Source organism: Camelus dromedarius, chromosome 15 (genome assembly GCF_036321535.1).
Source record: "Camelus dromedarius isolate mCamDro1 chromosome 15, mCamDro1.pat, whole genome shotgun sequence".
Classification (NCBI taxonomy): Eukaryota; Metazoa; Chordata; class Mammalia; order Artiodactyla; family Camelidae; genus Camelus; species Camelus dromedarius.
In genome coordinates this window covers 33385200-33390948 of record NC_087450.1, presented here as the reverse complement: position 1 = coordinate 33390948, position 5749 = coordinate 33385200, and the positions used below count along the sequence as shown (strand labels likewise).

General features: G+C 44.1%; 1 non-coding gene across 1 annotated transcript; it reads right to left on the bottom strand.

The window, feature by feature from the left end:
• Positions 1 to 429: 429 nt before the first annotated feature.
• Positions 430 to 501, bottom strand: TRNAS-GCU (transfer RNA serine (anticodon GCU)). Its single transcript has one exon. It is a non-coding gene; the product is annotated as a tRNA-Ser (tRNA).
• Positions 502 to 5749: the final 5248 nt, after the last annotated feature.

Genomic DNA, 5749 nt, shown 5'->3' with positions numbered 1-5749 from the left:
GCTACGGAAAGGATAAAGGTGCACTCTGCTGGGTAAGAGACCATTTGCTCCCAGAGGGGCAGGGCCTGTGGCTGCCTGTCACATCCCCTACTCCCAGCATTTGGAAAGTGCTCTCAAATAGGCTTCAGGAAAGTCTATGGTGATCTGACTCACCTGGACTCAGAGAACACTGGGGGACCACACCTTGGGATCCCTGCAAAAGAAGTCTGAAGACGAACATAGGATCACCCACTTTTTATTTTGCCAGGAATTTCAAAAGCAAATAGCAAATAAACCATGGTCTACCCTCACCATCATTTTATAAAAGAGGGGGTATCTTAAACATCAAAAAGACAAACACACAAACAAAAAACAGGACAGGTGAGAGCACAATTTTAGAATAAACATAATCCTTAAAATTAAATACGTTAGCTTTTTTTTTTTTTTAAATGGAGGCACTGGGGCTTGAACCCAGGACCTTGTGCATAGCAAGCACACACTCTAGCACTGAACCATACCCCCCAATACATGTTAGCTTTAGGAAAAACTCAGTGTATCATCTGGATTTTTCTGCTTTCACTGGAAACCTATGTAAAGGTCATGACACAACTGACTTTGAACATGAACTGTGGACTACATTGTCCAAACTGGTATTGTACCAATGCTAAGTTTCCTGATTTTGTTAACTGCAGGGGTTATGTAAGGCTTACATGGTAAGAGAATGTCCCTGTTCTTAGGAAATATACCCTGAAGCATTTAGAGGTAAAGGGGCACCTATCTCAATTTACTCTCAAATAGTTTGGGAAGAAATTATACACACACACACACACACACACACACACTCACGCACATACACATATATACAGAGAAAGTGAAATAAAGCAAGAGGGACAAAATGTAAATAATTGATAAATTTGAGTAAAACCTATGCTATAGTCTTTGTACTATTCTTGCCACTTTTTTTTTTTTGTAAATTTGAAATTGTATTAGAATTAAAAGTTACACGCCCACCCCCCTGCCACCAAAAAAAAAAAAACCCATCAGCAATTTTCAATAAGGGTTGGATTTCACTTGGTCCATTACCTCTTTTGGTACTGTCTGAACATTCATGTTCATGTGCAATGTTTGTAATCAGAAAGAGTAAGGGGGAGGGTATAGCTCAGTAGGACAGCACATGCTTAGCAGGGATGAGGTCCTGGGTTCAATCCCCAGTACCTCCATTTAAAAAAAAAAAACAAACCTAATTACCTCCCCCGAAATAAAAAATTTTTCAAAGAATCAAACAAAAATTATATAAAGTAAAGAGAAAAAGAAAAGGCCAGGATAGGCTCCATCTAGCCTTTGACACTCGCTGATCTGGCCTAAGTGCTCATGCTACAGAGGGGGGAACTGAGGCCCAGGCAGGGCTGTGGCTTGTTTGATACCACATAGTGATTATCATCAGTCAGGGCTCCACCTGGGCTTCTCCTGTTCCCACACAGATTCCTTCCATTCCAAGATACCATCCCCTGAGCTGAGCCGAGGGCCCGAGGGCATGGAGGGCTGGGCAGAACTGGGCAGGATGGGGGGATTTGTCCCCTCCAAGAATGCCACATCCTGTAAGGATATATTCCTTCAACCTTTTGTCCCCATAGGGGTCCCATCAAGCCCAGGAGAGTCATTAACAACTGCTGCCCTACTATACATAAAATAGACCAGCAACAAGGATTTACTGTATAGCACAGGGAACTATATTCAATACTTTATAATAATCTATAGTGCAAAATAATCTGAAAAAAATATGTAACTGAATCACTTTGCTGTACACATGAAACTAACACAATATTGTAAATCAACTATATTTCAATAATTTTTTAAAAAGAGAAAAGAGTTGTTCTCTACACATTTATTAATTTCTTAGATGGGGAAACTTAGACCCAAAGAGGTTCTTGGGCTTGCCCAAGATCATACTGCAAGTCCCAAACTCTGTAGTCAAGGAAGAGAGTAATTGGTCAGATTTGGCTAAGTCACCTCAAGCCCAAGTTAGAGAGGAACAAAAGAAGGGGCCTCAGGAATTAGAAAGAAAAAGGGAAAAGCCTGCAGTGTCTGGATTGGGATTCCCTTCCCTGACCCCTCTCACTCTCAATGTGGCTTCAGTTCCCCTAAGCTTGAAAGAAGAAACTGTTTTGCAGGTGCGCTACATCCCACAACTTCAGGAGGCATCACTTACCTGCCAGTCTATGAAAATGGCACTTCTTGGAGTTGTGCAGTGGACACACCGCACAGCTGTACACGGCAGCCCTGAGAGAGTCATCTGTTGTTGGGTGGTGGGGAGGTGTTTAGGGAAGGGACAGGAGTGACTAACACTGCAGCCTGGATTAACCAGTGACTGATTCCATCCATTCAGTCAACCACTATTTATTGCCACAGATTATATGCCAGGCATCGTGCAAGGGACTTTCCAGTCTTAAAATAGAATGTACACCTAGGGAGGAGCCGGGGTTAGGGACAGGGATGGAGAGGCAGCCATCCCATGACAAAACCCCACCAACCCTCCCTTCCAATGCTTCCCCTCTGCCCAGCCCTCTCCATCCTTCAAACTCTCCTGGAGTAATCTTCGAAATCCTCCCCTCCCTTCCTCCCACCATCAATAGACTGTTGCGCTGTGCATTTTCTGTGGGTCTCCTCCACTGGATGGCGGGAGCCCCTTGCAGCAACTCCCTCCTCCATGTGGCACCTAGGATTCATACATTCATTCATTCATTCACTCATTCACTCATTTTACTTCTTTCATTCCACAGGCATTTGTCTGTTTGATAACCAGATTTTTTTCATGAAAAAAGAAATATGTACCGATGGTTAAAAAAAAAATTAAACATAGCAAAAACGAGAAGTAATTCTCTTCCATCTTCCCAGTTTCCCTCTCAGAGACAACTATTTTCTCCAGTTTCTAAGTCTCCTTCCAATTCTTTCAAGGCATTTCCTAGTGTATAAATATAAATACATGTATATGCATGTATATTATTTTCCTTCTTTCACAAAAGAAAAAACGCATTACACATTGTCTTACACTGTGATTTTTTTTCCCACTTAACACTGTATCAAGGTATTTGCTCCATATCAACACATTCTTCCACAGCTGTGTGCTATTCCATTGTGGGGATGTCCCACCATTTACGTCAGTCCTAACTGGTCAACATCTAGTCTGTTCCTGGTTGGCCACGGCCATGAACGTCTTTCTCCATGGATCATTGTACATTTGTAGTAGCCTAGATTCCTTGTACTGTAATTTCTGGGACAAAGGGAATATGCACTTTGTATTTTGATAGCTATCATCCAGTAGTCCTCTAAAAAGTTATGCCAGATTGTACCCAAAACCACGTTTCCATCTTTGCCAATCTGAAGGATGAAAAATAGTACCTCATTTTAATTTACGTTTTTAATTATGAGGGATACTAGCATTTTTTCTCTGTTTCCAAATCATTGATTTCTCTTTCCCTTACCTCTCTTCAACAGTGTTTAAGGAGCCACTTACATCAGGCTATTCATTTTTACAGCCACATAGGCAAAGTGTCTGGGACCCGTGGAATTTTCAAGGTCCTACAGAAAGGGTTTGAGACCTGGGGGAAAATGTATTGGCTTGAACATTTTTAAAAGACTGGAAAATCGAACCTAAAATGATGTAATTTAATGTCAACCAAACACAATCTTTTTGCAAGTTCATTAACTGGAAAATTGGAACTCATAAATGTTTCATTACATTTGAAAGCAATTTGTTGGTTTAGATGTTCTCATTTCAAAGAATTCCCAGGTATGCATGATGCTTTTCAAGAAATTGGAGTCTATTTTAAATTAAACACATTAATTGTAGTTGAATAATTTCACAATCATAATTAATTGAAAACCCTTTTAAAAATTTACCGTAAAATGACATTCAATGTGCAGAGCATATTTTAATATGTTTCATGTGATTTGGGTGGGGCCTCCAAAAGCGTGTCAAGGGCCAATGGTGGCTTTATTTAAAAAAACCTGTAAGCCTCTGAACCAGACAGGCAAGGTCTCAGTCTCATGGAGTTTCTGGTCCAAGAACAAGCTGACCTTCTCAGCAAAAGTAAGGGACAGTGAAATGGACTGGATCTGAGTTCTTGGGTTAGCCAAGGACCCCTGGCTTCTCTCCCAATGCCTGACTGTCACAGAGAAGAAACTGTTTCCTGTGTCACACCCACCCCAGCCTAGTGACTCAGCACTGGGCACCAGGGTTTTGGAAAGCTCAGTGGGGTAATGGAGCCATGTTGGGAAGGATGGGGTGGAGGTGATGCTCTCTATGGCTCTGGGGGGACAGAGATAGGGAGGGAAAAAGACAAACTGTCCCCAAATGACATCTTGAGACATCAGAACAAAATGTGTTTTTCTCTTTCCTACTCTCGCCCTCTTTTAAAAGGAAATAGAGCTCAGTCTTTGAAAGGGACCACCTAAGGGTCTAAGTCACAAGTGTGAAGGTTTTAAGACTGGGAGGTGAGCAATTCAGCACCTCCCCCTCCTCCCTGTCTGCCTCCCCTCCCCACTGCCCTCCCTATCTGAAGTGTTAGAGGAGAAAGGGGAGAGAGGACCTGCAGGAAGAAGCACTATTACCTTGTGGATGCCGTTTGCGTGCGTGAGTGCCTGTGTGTGTGCGTGTACATGCGTGTACCCCCTCCCCTAATGCTGTCTCTATCCCTAGCCGCTGGCATAGGATTTGGCGCTGTAACAACCATGGCCTGTCTATCAAACCCCATTGAACTGAACAGCACAGTCAGATGAGCGGTTTTATGTTAGGTATTTTTTGGCAGAAGGAGGTAATTAGGTTTATTTATTTATTTATTTTTAATGGAGGTACTGGGGATTGAACCCAGGACCTCCTGTATGCTAAGCACACTCTCTACCACTGAGCTATACCCTCACCCCAGATGAGTGGTTTTGAGTCCCACTGGTTCCCTACCAGCTGTGTGGCCTTGAGCAACAGCTGCCCACTTCTGAGCTCAGTTTCCTCATTTGTACAGAGAGCACCAGACATCATGCCGACGAAGTGAAATGAAATCGGCAAGGCATGTAGCTCCAGGCGGGGCATTTTATATCCTTACTCTTTAACTGCACTGGAGGGAAAGCAAGCATTTGCCTGGTTGAGTGTTGTCAGGGAGGAGGAGATGGTGGTAGTACAGGAAAGGCTGCTTGCCAGCTTAAGAGAAGTTTGAGATTGCCCCGTAAATGCCTGTAGGGAGCCATGGAAGATTCTGCAGCAGGGGAGGGGCCAGAACCTGGGGGGTGGCTGGGCCACTACCCGGGTCCCCAGTGCATCTGTCATCCTCTCTTCCTTCTGTGTACCCACTCCCACAGCCCAAGGAAGGGCTCCTGGGCCACAGCTCAGTTCCCACCAAGACCATGTCTGGGAGGAGGACAGCAGGGCAAGCCCGAGGACAAAGCGCAACAGGATGTGCCTGAGCCTGGGCTTGAGCCCCTGCCCTGAGCCCTCCTCACTGGGTGACTTGAACCCCTCTGAGCCTCAGCCTTCTCCCTATAACAGGGGGTGAAAGCAACGACTTCATTGTGATAGTTAAATAAGATAATATGTGCAAAGCACTTGGCACCACGCCTGTTGAAGCTGGAATTCAGTGCATGTTGTCATTAACTCAGAAAGATGACAAAGGTTGGAGAAGGGGAGAGATGGGACACAAAGAGGAGAGAATGAGGGATCAGAGGCAGGGAGGAGTGATGCACAGGTAGCCCAGCTGCTTCTGCCTCTCTGGGCGGTCCA